A 15,965-nucleotide genomic window follows, 5' to 3' on the forward strand; every position below is an offset into this window, starting at 1 on the left:
TCCTGTTGTATTCATAATGTTGACCATTAACAGCTCAGAACAGGATTCCTGTTTGGTTGCATTCATTTTGCTGCAATTTTCCCAAGATCGACATAAATGACACAAATTTATTGATATTAATCACTAATTAATGGTGAGATAACTCAAAATTCAGACTGGTTGGTTACCTTGATCCAAGATTGCTAAAAGATACATCTTAAAACTTTTAAAAAGTAATTTCCTTAAATTAAATGATACAACTTGGAAATAATCCAGATAGCTGTTAAAATTATTTTTATAATTTAAAATAAGGTGCTAGAAAAATGTTGTATAAAAATTACTGTTTGTGATAAGCCCATTTTCACTGTATCAGTGTCTGAATTTGAATACATCAAATATTTAAAATAGACTTTCTAGCACTTTAAAGTGCACTGACTGATTCATGGTAGTTTCAGATTTCATGACGTGAACAGAAACTTAAGTGAAAAGAAACATTTCTTCACACAGATGCAACTTTCAACAGCCTAGACTGCAGTATAGCCTATTGAACTTGAAGTGAAAGTTCTACACCCACATATTTGAGAGAAATGACCCATCAGAGAGTTACGGTAAAGAGAATATTTGCTTTTCACTGAGGCATTTCAAACAATCACTCATCTAGGTTGCAAGCATTCCATTTACAGGTACAGTTTATGGTGATAGACTGCATAGAGATGATGTAGTGGGAATTGAAAATTACAATGTATTTATGTTTGTTTTCTGTCCAAGATATTTCAGGGGCAGAAGGAGAGATAACACAATCAACATTCTGACACTGTGCCATGTACATATTAGTTGCTTCAGGACAGCTGCTGGGAACAGTCTAATTATAAAATGGCAGCTAATCAAAGCAGTTACAGAGTGAATTCTGGCACAACAGCTGCACAAAGTGGATGTACGTGAGCAGGGCAGGGATGCTGTGTGGGCGTAGGTACAGTAAGAAACAACTTGTCGTTCACAGTCTCAGAAATAGACCCAAAGTGTAATGTCCCACTATGCTTGAAGGCCCTGTGAAATGGATGAGCTAAGAGAGGCAGAGAGAGAGAGAGAGAGAGAGAGAGAGGGGGAGAGAGAGAGGGAGAGAGGGAGAGAGAGAGAGAGAGAGAGAGAGAGAGAGAGGTGTCTGACCCCTGTAGTTATCGAATATTCAAAATATTATTCACAATCATCTCCAAATAACAAGCACCCAGTGGCACAAGGACGGCTTCTTCCCCTCTGCCATCATATTCCTGAATAATCAATGAACAAAAGACACCACCTTTCTTTTTGTGCTCTATTTCTTTAAATATATAGGTGTTGCACGATGGTTCGTATTATGAATGTTTGCACTGTGATGTTGCCACAAAAGCACCAAATCTTGTGACTTGTGAATGGCAATAAATTCTGATTCTGAAATACATTGACCCAAAAAAAGAAAGCACCTGTGTTATGCAAAGCAACTCCTCTTTGAAGCTACACACTTGAACAGAGAGCAGGTGGTGGAAAGTTCTTTTAAGCGCTTATTTCCCCACTTGGAATCTACACCCTTCTGGAAGTCTAATTCCGTTGTAATTACCTTTCCGACTGAAACTGTATCGAAGTAGGAAATGGTTTTTTGTGGAATGACCAACAAAATATTCGTTAACATCCACACTCATTTCGTCAGACTTCTTTTATCTTCTTGTTATTTATGTCATCATAAAAGCTCCTTCTTTTACAGGATTATGAAAGTTGATGCTGTCAATTCAATTTATTGTCATAGTAATAAACAATGTCCTATTTCAAGAAATTCCTTTTTGCCTGCTGCAAGGCAGACAGATTCACCACTGGCAAAAATTACCTAAGCGCCTCTTACATTTCTTAGTCAGCGAGGCAAAAGAGAGACCCTCCCCAGAGTCACCGAGTGTCCGTAGATTCGCCTCCAGCATTTCGGTAGCCGCCCAGAGTCCAGACCAAGCCATCGATGACCCGAGCTCCAGATCTGAACCTCCAACATGGTCGCGTGAATAAGCACCCGTACAAGTTCAATGGTCCAATGTGTGCACGGGAATTAATTCCTATGAACAACAAAATTAGTTTGCTTCAAGTACTGGATAAATGAGAAAAGTTCATGGAAACAACACCAATTTTCTTTGGGGTGTCATGTGGATAGAAGCATTTAATATTCTTAATAAACACTGCACCATGCCTCCTAAAAGCAAATGGTAGTGCATCTAAGAAAAGGATATAGTTAAGAGCTCTAAAAAGAGAATTGCATTGAAAATAGGAAAATGCAGGGATGCAGAGCTCCAGTACATTAGGGGGCAGTCCGGCCCCTCCTTGTCCCTCTTTTTGGTGAGCTCCGTCACCTAAAAAATTAGCACTGCACCCCTGGGAAAACCATTGAGAATTGTCTCCACCATTATGAAGAACAAAGCATGCATTCTTGTCCACACTCATGGATCAGTTCTTGGCATTTTATGAACTCCAAAACCTACCATGCAAAGTATTTCAAAGTATATTTCAACAGACCCACGTGTGGTAACTCTGTGTAGATACTGATACAGTGAAAATGGGCTAATCACAAAACAAGGATTTGATCATGAAGATCGGTGATATGGCTTGAAGATTAAAATCAACGTTGATTTTAATTTAGCCTGATGGTTATTCACGAAGATGCAGAGCTACGAAAACAACGGAATCTGTTGCAAGTTGTCAGGGACATGTCTCCCCGTGGCCTCACGGCCAAACTGAAGCCACCAACAAACTGTAGGAACAACGCGTAATATTCCATCTGGACACTCTCCCCAACTAGACAGCATTAACATCGACTGCTCTGGTTTCCATCAAACCCCTTCCGTGGATCTCTCTTCCCCTTTCCTTCTGCCTCCTTTCCTCTAGTTGCCCACTCCTTTCCCTCTCCATTTATTCCTCCCTCTCCTCCATCACTCCTCAGGTTTTTTTTCCTCTTCTACCCTCCCACCTCTATCGACCCATGGCCTGTTAGCCTGTACCCCTCCCCTGCCCCTTCCTCCTCTCCCTCCCCTATCTTTTTTTTTTAATTCAGGCACCTGCCTGCTTCTTTCTTTATACCTTGATGAAGGGCTCAAGCACAAAACTTGCTTTTTAAAATATTTTTTATTGATTTTACACACAAAACCAACTAAGTACATCGTTTATAGAATGCAAAATGTAAGTAAGAAATTACACAAATTAACATATTGTATCTATAATAACAAAATATACAAAGACAAAAAGCCCAAAAATCAAATGTTAATGAAAACCCCATCACCCTAACAACGTTGGTTACTTCCTATCGATTCTGCATGAACTGTTTCTCCAGCACTTTTGCGTACCCAAGACAGACAGCTTCTTGAGTTATTTAAGTATTCAATTCAGCAAAAGGCAAGACATTAAGGGAATTTTGGAAGTATCTACAATACAGAGAAGAATATTGCTTTTCATCCATCTAAACAGCTGGCAAACAGCTGTGAATGGAGACACAAGATGCTGCAGATGTTAAAATCTAATGCAAAATTTAAAAACAGCCTACTGGAGGAACTCAACGGATTAGGCACTGTTCATGAAGGGAGGTGAAGATTTGTGATTGCTGGTAAGATATGGATCTTTCATGCCTGCACCTTTTTAACCGGGTATTTCCCGTTTTATTCTCTCGTTCCCACTCCTGGCTGCATCCACCCCCCCCCCCCCACCTTGTTTTCTCCAACTTTTTTTCCTGCTTACATCTGACATAATCCTCTTCTGCTTCCCAGCTTCTCTTGTCCTGTTCCTCCACCTGCCTGTTATCCTTCACCCCTCTTGTGAGAACCACGCTCCAGTCAGGGTACAGAAAGTGCAACCAAGGCACACAGTGCAACAAACGCAGAATTATTCAAGTCACGCTGGCAGGAATGAGCAGTATTTGGTGGTGGGTAGACCAGGTCACTTCACTAATAGTGGAGAATCTCATTCAAAGAACTCAGTTAGAAGGTACAATATTTAAGGCATTTTCCTGCATAAAAATTGACATTTTTTTTAACTCATTGTTACAACCTTATGTTTTACATCTTGTTCTCTGTTCAAAAGACAGGGAAATGGTTTGACATTAATCATTCATTCTCATGTACAAGTCAGAATTAAGAGATATCCTTCTTGTATACAAAATTAACAGAAGTCTGGAAGGGTCGCTCCCAGTACACATCAACATCCATGCTCTGCCTGCCTGATTTCTACTCTTTAATTAACACATGCAAATGTATAGTCTCCCACTAATCTTAAGTCATTAAGGTTAACAAAGTTGGGGGAAAACTTCTGAGCAGAAACAAGGTCAAACTGGGACTGGGCTGGGGTCGTTAAGGTTACTGAATGCTCACTATAGCTTTTGACAATTCACATCGCATCTGGCAGGTAGTAGACTCAATAAGCTGCGCTTGGGCAGGAAACCAATTTATGAATGGGCTGCCTTTTGACAGCCCGTTGACTAGACTGGTAGTCAGTTGTGTTAAAGATATCAAGGAAGGTATCAAGGATTCTGAAGCCCAGGGGCTCTGTTGGGCAGAAGTGATAATTGATCCCTGTCTGGAAGGTTTCCAAGCCTTAAAAACTTATCTTTCTCAGCCTGACTGTGTTACTGAGTAAACTCAATGCTGGTTTTCTTATAATCGATATTTGTAGCTATCCTGCAAACACAAACTTCTACATTCTTTTGTTGACCTCTTCCTCTTTAATACAATTTGCATTCCTCTCCTTTCTCCATCCTGAGAGCCAGATCACAGGCATTTAAGTCTGGAAATCCAGAATACTACACAAAGAGCAGTTACAACTACAAAAAGCCATCTCCTGGGTGAAGTGGAGATTTTTGAACAAGAATGGAAACGACAAAGAGAACCTGTCTGCTGTGGCAGGGTCTAAATGACATCACTAGCTCCAAAGCCAAATCAAGTGCATTATGGGAAATCAAAGCTCCACTATCAGATGAACTCAATACCTACTGTGCCTGATTTGACGACCAGAACAAGGAAGAGTCACTGCAGACCCCAATGTCCCCTAATGATCCTCTACCATCAGTATCCATATCCAAGGATGATGTGCAGGGTCTCTTCAGGAGAGGGAATCCAAGGAAGGCATCTAGTCTGGATGGAGTACCTGGCCGTACCGAAAACCTGTGCTGACCAACTTGTCAATGTGTTCACAGATATCTTCAACATCTCACTCTGGCAGGGCGTGGTACCCACCTGTTTCAAAGCAGTCTCAATCGTACCAGTACCCAAGAATAGCGTGGTAACATGCCTAAATGACAATCGATCAGTGATGAAGTGTTTTGAGAGGCTGGTGTTGAAGCTCCTGTCTAAGCAACGACATGGATCTGTTCCAATTTTCCCCCTGCAACAATAGGTCTATGGTAGATGTTATTTCACTCGCTCTACAGAAAACCCTGGAATATCTGAACAGCAAAGACTCATACATCAGGATGCTCTTTATTGACTACATTCATCATTATCACCCTCTCAAAACAGATCAGCAAACTCCAAGGTCTGGGCCTCAATACCCCACTGTGTAATTGGATCCTGAAAGTGTGGCTTAGGTATAACAACAGTACAATTTTCAATTGGCTGACGATACCCCAGTAATGGATTGCGTCAGCATACAGGAGGGAGACTGAAAACTTGGCTGAATGTTTTACAAACAACAATGTCACCAAAATGAAGGAAATGATTGTGGACTTTAGGAAAGGAAATCCAGAGATGTACATTCCTGTGACTATTGGGTTGGGGCATCAAAGATGGAGAGGGTGAGAAAATTTAAATTCTTGGGAGTCAGTATCTCAGAAGACCTTTTCTAGGCCCAACACACTAACGTCATCATGAACAAAGCACCTCTACTTTCTCAGATGTTTGCGGAGGTTGGGTGTGACATTGAAAATCTTGGCAAACTTTATGAAGTGGAAAGTTTGTTGACCGGTTGCACCTTGGCCTGGTCTGGGGGCACCAATACTTCTGCGTGGAAAACCCTGAAAAAGGGAATGGACGCAGCCCAGTACATCAGATACTCTCACCATCAAGAAAATCCGCATGGAATGTTGCCGTCAGAGAGCAGCAACGGTCACCAAGAATTCATACCTCTCACTGCTGGCATCAGGAAAGAGGTATAGGTGCCACAAGTCTCATGCCACCAGGTTCAGGAACAGCTGCCTCCCCTCCATTATCATACCCCAAAACAAACTCATTCAGACACTCATTTAAGGATTTTTACTTTGTATGTTATTTATTACTGTAAATTTTTTTCTCTATTGCACAGTTTGTTTACTTTTTTAAAAATTTCTATTTTGTATACATATTTTTTCTTGAGTATAGTTTTTTGCAGTACCGATAAGTAGAAATTCTGCCTGGCCAGCAGGGAAAAAGAATCTCAGGGCTGTATGTTTTGTTCTGATAATACATCTAAACTTTGAAGCATGGTTCGACCTGGAAACATCTTCAGACCATCTCTCTCCATGGATTTTGCCCGGCCTGTTGATTCCCTCATTCTCTTTGGGTTAGGGTACAGAAGAAACTCTGCCCTAATGATTTCTGAGATGATGGAGAATGTGAAGGAAAATGTGGTGATGCCAGGTAATCAAACTCCACCTGAGATTAAGGAGGTCGCTGATTTTCTTGGAGTTTATGGTGAAGAACTAAACCATAAAAACCTTGTATGACTGAAAAAAGCAGCGGTCAGGGGAGGAGAAAGAATGAAAAGTTAAACAGAGATTGATAATAAAAGGATTGGCAACAGCTTTGAAGAAATTTGGAGAAGATTTGACAATGCTAGGAGAGTCAGACTCCAACTTAGCAAGATACACCAAGGCTTCTACGGGTTTCAATGAGAGTATTTGATGCTGAAAAGAGATATTTCAAGAGTAAAATGCAACAGTTCAATCTTTGATGGAGTAAAACACAAAAGTCCACAGACATCGTGATTGAAGTAAAACACAAAGCTGGGGAAACTCAGAAGGTCAAACGGTGTACTTTATATCGACAAGATAAAGATACAAAACCAACATTTCAGGCTTGAGCCCTTCTTCAAGGTGTAACCATCAAGGGATAATCTTTGCAGGATATGCTTTATAAAATATCTGAAAGGGAAACAAAAATGAACCAGTTGAGTTTACCCTAGGAACACTTTTTAAACTAGTAGCAGCCCTTCTAGAGTCTGTTGTGTCTACAGCAGCATCTCCAGAACCAGCTAGATATCCCTCAATAATTATATGTGGATGCATAATTATCATATTGAATGATTTAAATTTAGACATGGAGGCTATTTCAGCCCACATCAGTGCAGCCCTTTAACCTACATCCTCTCGCCCCCCACCCCACGGCACGTTTCGAGCGGTTGGAGAAAACCTGAGACCCCGGGGGAAAACCCATGCAGAGAATGGACAAACTCCTTGCAGACAGCTTGGAATTCAAACTGGCACTGTAAAGGCATTGCGCAAATCATTACGCCAACCATGCCACCCCATATTTTCCAACTTGCATACAAAACCTTTTCGTGGACATCTACAAAAACAGAACCTGCTCATCATCCGATATTTATTTTATCATTTTCAATTCAAGTTCATTTGTCACAGTGAGAAGGGGTCTTTTGCAAGCAGATGAGAGTATTTCTAATGTTCATCGGGCTGCATAAAGAATACAATTTTGAAATACAGGATAGCAATGAAACAAAAAGATATTTTAGCACAAAGAAGGGCAGCATAATAACACTGTCATAGGGTTCATTGCCATGGTGAAACAATAAACTTTTACACAGCTGCGGAGAAGCAGAAATTTTGTGCAGGCTGTATAAAAAGGTCGGGATGGAAATTAGTAGCTCCCCTCACCCCTGGCTAGTGGCAATGGATCAATGTGTGAGCGCTCTGCCAGCACCGGGGATACGCAGGGCAGTTCCAGCGGCATGAGTAAGAGAGACAGCCATTGATCCCACACCTGCTTCTCTCCAATTGGGTGCTCGAGCCAAGGGACTCCTTTCCACTGAAAGTAAGAGTGGGCGCCCACAAGGGCAGGGATGACAGGGGAGGTCTCCCTCTGAAAACGGAGAATATTTGCACAACATTTTAAAAACTCAGTTATATTAAGAGGTAACTTTCTTTGAACCTGCCCTCCCCCCCCCCCCCACACATCAAAAATCCAGCCTCCGAAATCACCGCAACTCTGTGTAAACGCCCTGCCTGTCTGAACGGCCATTCTGGGTAATTTATTATGGAAAATTAATGTTACTTATGTGTAAAACCATAAATCAATCCTCACTTTAAGCAGGACAGCTCACCTTGGGCTGCAAGGCCAACACTTCGATCCAAAAATGTAAGCTAGCAGGAGGAGAAGCTCATTTGGCGGAATTCAAAACTCCATTAAACAAGGTTAAACTGACCTGTACCTCTCACCAAAGAAAGCATTACCTCCATCATTCATCTCCTGTAAGCTGGTTTTAAGTTGTGATAGTACCTTGAACTGAGTTGTAGAACCACATGGAAAGAAATGGCTTTACTGTCTGGTTTATAAGTAATGTAAGTTGGTCTCAGGGAAATAGGAGAAGGCTGAGACTTGTTCATGAAGGACGGATCTCTGGGATATGTCAATCCAGCAAGAATATAACTTAGAGAGGAATGCAAAAAAAAAAACAAATATAGATGCTTAATGCAAACGTGACAAAAATAAATATCGGACTGTGGTACAGAAAGCAGACACAAGACTTAAAGACTGATCAACAGGCTTTATTCCACTTAAAGTCCCTGCTGCAGTTCACTGTGCTGGCTCCGTGTGACTGACCTTGAAGGGCCGGATGGGGCTTATATCCCGGTGGATGATTGGCAGCCGACCGGGTGGGGCTTGGTCCATTCAGGTCAGCTGATTGACAGCCGGCCAGGTGTCTTGTCCTCCAGTGCTCTTCCTGCAGGTACACAGGTCGCCCCCTGCAGTGGGTTAGTGGTGTATCACCACACGGACTGCCTGCCATAATTGAACAATATGCTGCAGTAGGAAAGACCATCATCGTGGCTATCCCTCAAAGTCAAGGATGATGGGTTTCGTTCCATTGATCTATGTATTGTCCTTCAAGTGGCTTACAAGTCCAAAGATCGAAAGATCTTCCACATTCAGGGCAGGTCATTCCAGATGGTGGATCAGACTTTGACTGTTGCTGCCTTTCTTTCCATTTACCTCTCTTTTCTTCCAGTTCTGCCTGCACATCTGTTGGCTTTGAAAGTGGCTGCTCCTTCTCAGAGTTTCCTGTCCTTGGAATTAGTTTCCCAATTGCTAATGTCGATGCTTCATTTCTTCATGTTGGATTTTAAGACATCTTTGAATCTCTTCTATTGTCCACCTCTTTTACATTTGCCTTCTTCAAGGTGGTAGTCGAAGATTTGTTTTAGCGGATGTTCGTCTTCCATCTGAACAACGTGACCACTCCATCTTAGCTGCCTCTTAATGACGTTGGCTTCAATGCTTGTTGTTTTTGCTTCATTTAGATCGTTGACATTAGTTCTTCCATCTTCCCAGCCGATAAGCCCCAGAAATATCAGCAAACACCGGCAACTCTCTCGATAATGCCCTTTAGCACTTGGGGCATAAACTCAATAGTCCATTTATTGTTAATAATCAAAGAACAATTCAAACATATAAGTGTACAGAAACACCAAACTCTCTGCACCTTCCTTTTCATTTAAATGTTGTAGATGTACAGTGCTCACAGGGGACTAAATAACTAGTCTGAAACATAATAAGGCAAGCTTTTCCAGGAACAGCTTCAAGGAGCGAAGACAACAGGGCACCTGATATTTGAATGCCTGATATATTGATGTCAAAGATAAAATGAAGGATACTATTTTCAGGATTGGAGAAATCTTCTCTTTGAAGGTTCTGATTCTCCCTTCCTTCCGGGATATTTTCTTTTCAAGCTTCCGTAAAAGTAAACCGTTGGTTAGGGGGAAAGAGGTAAATTTTTAAAGAATGCCAAAGCAATAAAGCCTTATGGACTTTTTGAGTCAAAGGAAGGTACAAGACAGAATAAAGTAGTAAATTCCAGAGGGATGGAAGATATTGACAATATATAGGAGTGGAGTACTCCAGAGAATGAAGATTAGGGAGTTTTGACTGGGCTATATTAATGACTGCAGGACAATAATGAGAAAGGGCAAAGCCTTTAGACCAGGTCAGACACATTTGACTCGACTGAGGCAAATTGGAAAAGAAAGCAGGGGAAAATTTAAATTTGTGAATCAGGTTTTTATTTTCACAGGGGGTGGTAGTGCCTGGAGCACGCTGCCAGGGAAATCAGTAGAAGTGGATGTTATAGAAACTTTTAAGAGATGTTTAATTTTAAGGTGAGATGAGATGCTTGCAGAATGGGGTGGCATGGTTGGCATAGCTGTTAGCGCAATGCCTTTACAGCGCCAGCTGGGACTGGGGTTTGCGCATTATCCCCGTGTCTGTGTGGGTTTCCCCTGGGGGGGGGGCTCCAGTTTCCTCCCACCATTCAAAACGTACCGGGAGTTGAAGGTTAATTTGGTGTAAATTGGGTGGCACAGACACCTGGGCCGAAATGCCCTGTTACTGTTCTGGATGCTTAAATACACACAGCCAGGCAGAGAATCAGGAGATGTAGACTAAATTGCAGACAGGTGGGATCAGTCAAGCTCACATTAGGGTTGCCACAGATATGATGAGCCAAAGGGCCTGTTCTGGTGCTGTACTAGTCTAATATTTGGTGTCATGTGATGAGAATGGAGCATTTAAAGTTGAAAACCACTTTACTACCATGATCATAGTGTTGAACAGTATTATGGGCCACACTGAAGCTATGTGTGAGTTACATAAAAACTGAGACCAGCCATTGCAGTGCTCTCAGAACAACATAACCTATTTCTGTATTGATTTAAGACTCTACTCTTCCTGCTGGGAACCACTTTCTCAGAGAGTATAATAACATTGGACCAAGAGCAGACATTCAACCCTTCACTTATCTTCAGTAACCATTAATACCTGACCTACAAAGCTCAATCTAGAGAAATTCTTCTACCTGCATCATTTTCAGCTTTAGCTCCTCAAATCATTTTAGAAAATTTCAATTTCTAGTATTTAATAATCCAATATTCTCTTTGATGCATTTGTCTTATGGAAATAAAATATTTATGATCATGCTGTGAAGTTTACTGTTTCAATTTATGTTGGATTTTTGTAATAACCATCTGGGAAATTTATCCATGGGGTGTGTATCCGAGAAAATTGTGCCAAAGGCTACTTTTTTCCTCTTGTCCTATAATGGCGGAAAAGAGCATCAAACATGACACCAGAGTGTAGGCCCTTCGGCCCACGATGTTGATCCAACCTATGCAAACTTACTCAACAATCTAAACCTTCTCTACATCATGCCCATAACCCTCTCTTTTACTTGCCGCCATGTTCCCTACCTCATGCTTCCATCGTACCAGCTTCCACCACCACCCTTGGCAATGCATTCCAGACACCCATCACTCTGTGTTTAAAACAAAAACATACCCTTGATGTCTCCCCTAAACTTTCCTTCCTTCAGTTTTTACATATGTTCTCTGGTGTTTGTTAATCCCACTCTGGGATAAAAAGTGCTGGCTGTCCACTTTATCTGTGATCTCATAATCTTGTAGATCGCTATTAAGTCATTTCTTATCATTCTTCGATTAAAGAGAAAAGCCCCAGCTCTGTTAACCATGCCTCGGAAAACAAGTTCTCTAATCCAGGAAACATCCTAGTAAACCTCATCTGTAGCCTCTCCGAAGCTTTCACATCCTTCCTGTAATGAGGCGACCAGAATTGAATGAAATAATCCAAGTGTGGTCTAATCAGCTTAAAGGAATAAAACATGAAAAAACATGAAAGCCTGCAGATTTTTTGATTGAACTGAAAACACACAATGCTGAAGAAACTCAGCAGGTAAAACAGCACATTTTATATTAGCACAGATACATTTACATCACCAGAAGGCCTTTTATAGTTTAAAAAAAAGGCAAATGTAAGACAGATATTCTTACCTTACTTTACCTTAACTTACCTTGTTGAAAGCTCTGAGGGCAGATTCAGGAGGAAAACTCCAATCTGTCTAGGGGGAGGGTAGAGTCAGAGGTTTAGCGAAACTCTCCACCCCCACCCCACCTTCCCCCGAGAAAGCCATGCCGCTAAAAGCAGCTATGCAGGGTCAGGCTGATGATGTCATGATGATGTCATCAACCCACAACCCAGGAGTGGGAATTTTAAAATCGTGTATGCCATAATACAGCTAATTATGTTGCGCAGGCGATCTGCCTGAGACTGCTTGAACAGATCTTCACCAGTGCCCTTGCTAGCTCTTCGGTCACCATTTCAGGTGCAGGCCGCTTTCCCTTCTCGGCACGTATGATGACATCACGGCAATGGGCAGCACGACTACACCACTTGCCCCGTCTCCCTCAGCTCCAGAAGATGGCTCCCGACACTGCTCAGTAAGAAAGCAAAGCTGGATCAGCCTTATAGGCCTTCTCCATTAAAAAAAAGTAAATTCAACTATTTTTTTCTTTTTGTTGAGCCACCTTCAAGACTGCGTTGCATCATAAAAAGGCCTAATGTTTCAGGATCGTGCCCTTCACCAAGGTACAAGTAAAATGTGGGTAGGCCTCATTTGATGTGGGGGGAAACTACCAGAGGAGCACAGTCAGACAGGCAGGAGATGATAGGTGATTAAGGGAGGATGGCACACCAACAAATGGGGGGAAGGGGATGGCTCTGTGAATGGAAAGAAAAGGGGATAGAGGGGATAGAGAGTTGAAGGAAAGAAAACAGTAGGAAAGGCAAGGAGAACAGGAGTGGGCTACCAAAGAAGCCTATGTGAATTCCATCCAGTTGGAGAGTGCCCAGATGAAATATTGGATGCTGCTCCTTCAGTTTACAGGTAGCCATGATTTGGCAGCGGGGTGCAGAATTCAAATGGTTGGCCATTGGGAGATCCCAGTCATCGATGCAGACAGAGCTAAGGCACTCAGTGAAGCGATCTCCCAGTTTGCGTCCAGTCTCTCCGATGTAGAGAAGGCCACAACGGGACCTCTGGATGCAGTCGATGACTCCCTCAGATTCACAAGTGTTGCTTCACTTGTAAGGACTGTTTGTGGCCCCAAATGGTGCTGAGCAAGGAGGTGTGGGGTCAAGTGTGGCACATCATGCGGATGCAGGGAAAGATGCCAAAGGGTGACTAGTGGGAAGAGACGAGTGAACAAGTGAGTCACAAAGGGAGCAGTCCCTACAAAAGGTGGAAAAGGGGAGGAGAGGGGAAAGACTGGTGTTGGGATCATATTGTAGGTGACGGAATATTGCGTGTTGGATGCTGAGCTGCTAGGATGTTTCTGTTGTGTCTAAAGACAGAGGAGTCCAGGTCAGATGAGTGGAAAATGGTAGGCATTCTGGGTAAGGGCTGAGTTGATGGTAGTGGAGGGGAAGCCAAATTTTTGGAACAAAGTGGATGTCTGGGATGATCTGGACTGGAAGACCTCATCTTGGGAGCAGATATGACCAAGATAGAGGCATTTAGAGAAAAGAATAGAATTCTTACAGGGAAATTGGTGCGCAGAAGTGTAATCGAGGTAGTGTGGGAGTTACTAAGTTGACAAAATAAAATGTCTGTACAAACTAATCTCCTCAGATGGAGACAAACAGATCACAAAAGGGGAGAGTGTCACTGGAGATGGAAGTTGGGGTGAAAGTTAGCAGCAAAATGAATAAAGTTGACGAGCTCATCACAGGTACATTCCCAGTACTAGATCTATTTTGGCTTCTCCTCTGGTCAGCTTGCCCACATAATGTATCAGAAATCCTTCTTGGTCACAGCTGACAAATTCTGTCCCATCTTTCCCTCTTTTATCAAGGAGGTGCCAGTCAATATTTGGGAAGTTTAAGGTGTTCCATAACAAGAACCATGTTATTTTTGCACAATTCCAAAATCTTCCCACTTATCTGTTCCACAGTATGCTGAGGGATATTTGGGGGCTTATATACTAATCCCACTGGAGCAATCACACCCTTCCTGTTTCTGACTTCCACCCACACAGTCTCAGTAAAAAAAAAAGTAAATTACGAAAATCTGTAGATATCGCGGTTGAAGTAAAAACACAAGATACTGGAGAAGTTCAGCAGGTCAAACTGTGTCCTTCATGGAGCAAAGGTAAAGAAACAGAACCAATGTTTCAGGCTTGAGCCCTTCATCAAGGGACGAGAGAATGCTGGCAAGCGTCCGAACGAAATGTTTGTGGGGGGGGGGGGTGACAAAGGCAGGAGATGATTGCTGGATGAGGGGACAGCAGTAACGATAGGAGTAGGGATGGCTGGATGGGTTATGGAGGGGAAAAATGGAAAGATAAGAAAGGGGAAGGGAAAGAAAAGGTGATCAGGTTTAGCAGATTGCAGAGAAGTCCAGATTAATACCATCTGGCTGGATAGTGCAAACAATGGGTAAGACACTACAGTCTCCTCCAGGTGCATACCACAAATAACCTCCACCCTGCACCAGCATGCATCTCACAGTTGGTACACAAACTAAATTAGACCCTTTAAAGTCAGTCTTCCACTATCGCCCTTGGCCCGCAACCTGGAGTGAGGCATGGATGGCTCAAGGGAACAAAGAGAGTGATCTGATCCACGTGGTGAGCTTTATGCTGCAGCTGGCTAAAAGGACTGGCCCAGTGGCACCCACCTGACCTACAAGGACCAATGGCCTCTGAATGAGTCAGTCCACGAGCACCCACATAGAAACACAGAAAATAGGTGCAGAAGTAGGCCATTTGGCCCTTCAAGCCTACACTGCCATTCAATATGATCAAGGCTGATCAGTACCTCGTTCTCCCCATACCCCCTGATCCCCTGAGCCACAAGAGCCAGATCTAACCTAATCTTAAATATTGACAAGGAATCGGCCTCAACTACGTCCTGTGGCAAAGAATTCCACAGATCCACCACTGAGAGAATAATTTTTTCCTCATCTCAGTCTTAAAAAACTTCTCCCTTATCCTTAAACTATGACCCCTGGTTCTAGTTTTTCCCATCTTTGGAAACAACCTTCCTGAATCTGGTCTTTCTAAATCCTTATATGCTTCTATAAGATCCTCACTCAATCTTCTAAATTCCAGAAAATACCTAGAGAAAGCCTAGTCCATCCAACCTTTCTTCATATGCAAGTCCTTCCATCCCTGGTATCAGTCTAGTGAACCTTCTCTGCACCCCCTCCATGGCGAGGATGTCTTTCCTCAGATAAGGCGACCAAAACTGCACGCTGTACTCCAGGTGTGGTCTCACCAAGGCCCTGTACAGCTGTAGCAGGATCTCCCTACTCCTGTACATGACCTAGGGGAGCCAACCATATGGCAGCCTTACTGTGGGTGGTTCTAATAGGAAGAAATGACTTTCAACCTGCTTTATCAGACTACCCTCCAGGAGCAAGAACATGGATTAGCCTTTGTTTGGTGGCGTTTACTGTCCGACCTGTGAATCATCATCTGGATAACACAACCCTTTCAGGACCTTCTGAAACATCAGTGTAAGGGTCAGCTGTTGCCTCCTAGGTCACAGGAGCCACGTGAGAACCTACAAACCCTCTATCAAAGCAAAGCATCCACAATTTCATGGGGCCATTAGGTGTAGATCATGGCCCATAACTTTTGAGGTATCTGTGTGAAACACTTAGTCAATTATAAGATTACAAAGAGATGACTCAACAGGACAGTGACCACAGCAGCAGACCATCAAGGGCTCAGTGACCGAAAGACCCACACAGGGTGTGGACTGTCCAACACTTGCACAGGTTGTGGGCTGCTTGAGACTGAAGACTGGCACATGGAAACCAGGTATCAAGGACCAGGACAAGAAAATGCTGGGGTCAGGAAGAAGGGCCTTGGGTGCTGAAGGTTACTTGATTGTATCTAGAGCTTGGGTTGCTGATGGTTTGAACTGGAGTCTGTG

At 42.8% G+C, this 15,965-nt stretch overlaps 1 long non-coding RNA gene across 2 annotated transcripts in view; it reads left to right on the top strand.

Moving 5' to 3' along the window:
• The window catches only part of LOC138756590 (uncharacterized), a 69,288-nt gene that overhangs the window by 16,350 nt on the left and 36,973 nt on the right, over positions 1-15,965 (top strand). The window contains exons 3-4 of one of the 2 annotated variants that reach the window (XR_011353176.1): positions 487-587; positions 12,352-12,437. This is a non-coding gene — a long non-coding RNA (uncharacterized lncRNA). Of the gene's footprint in view, positions 1-486; positions 588-12,351; positions 12,438-15,965 lie in introns of those variants that run through there. The other variant, XR_011353175.1, reaches the window with a different exon arrangement.

The sequence above is a fragment of the Narcine bancroftii genome, chromosome 3 (genome assembly GCF_036971445.1).
Source record: "Narcine bancroftii isolate sNarBan1 chromosome 3, sNarBan1.hap1, whole genome shotgun sequence".
NCBI classification, from domain to species: domain Eukaryota; kingdom Metazoa; phylum Chordata; class Chondrichthyes; order Torpediniformes; family Narcinidae; genus Narcine; species Narcine bancroftii.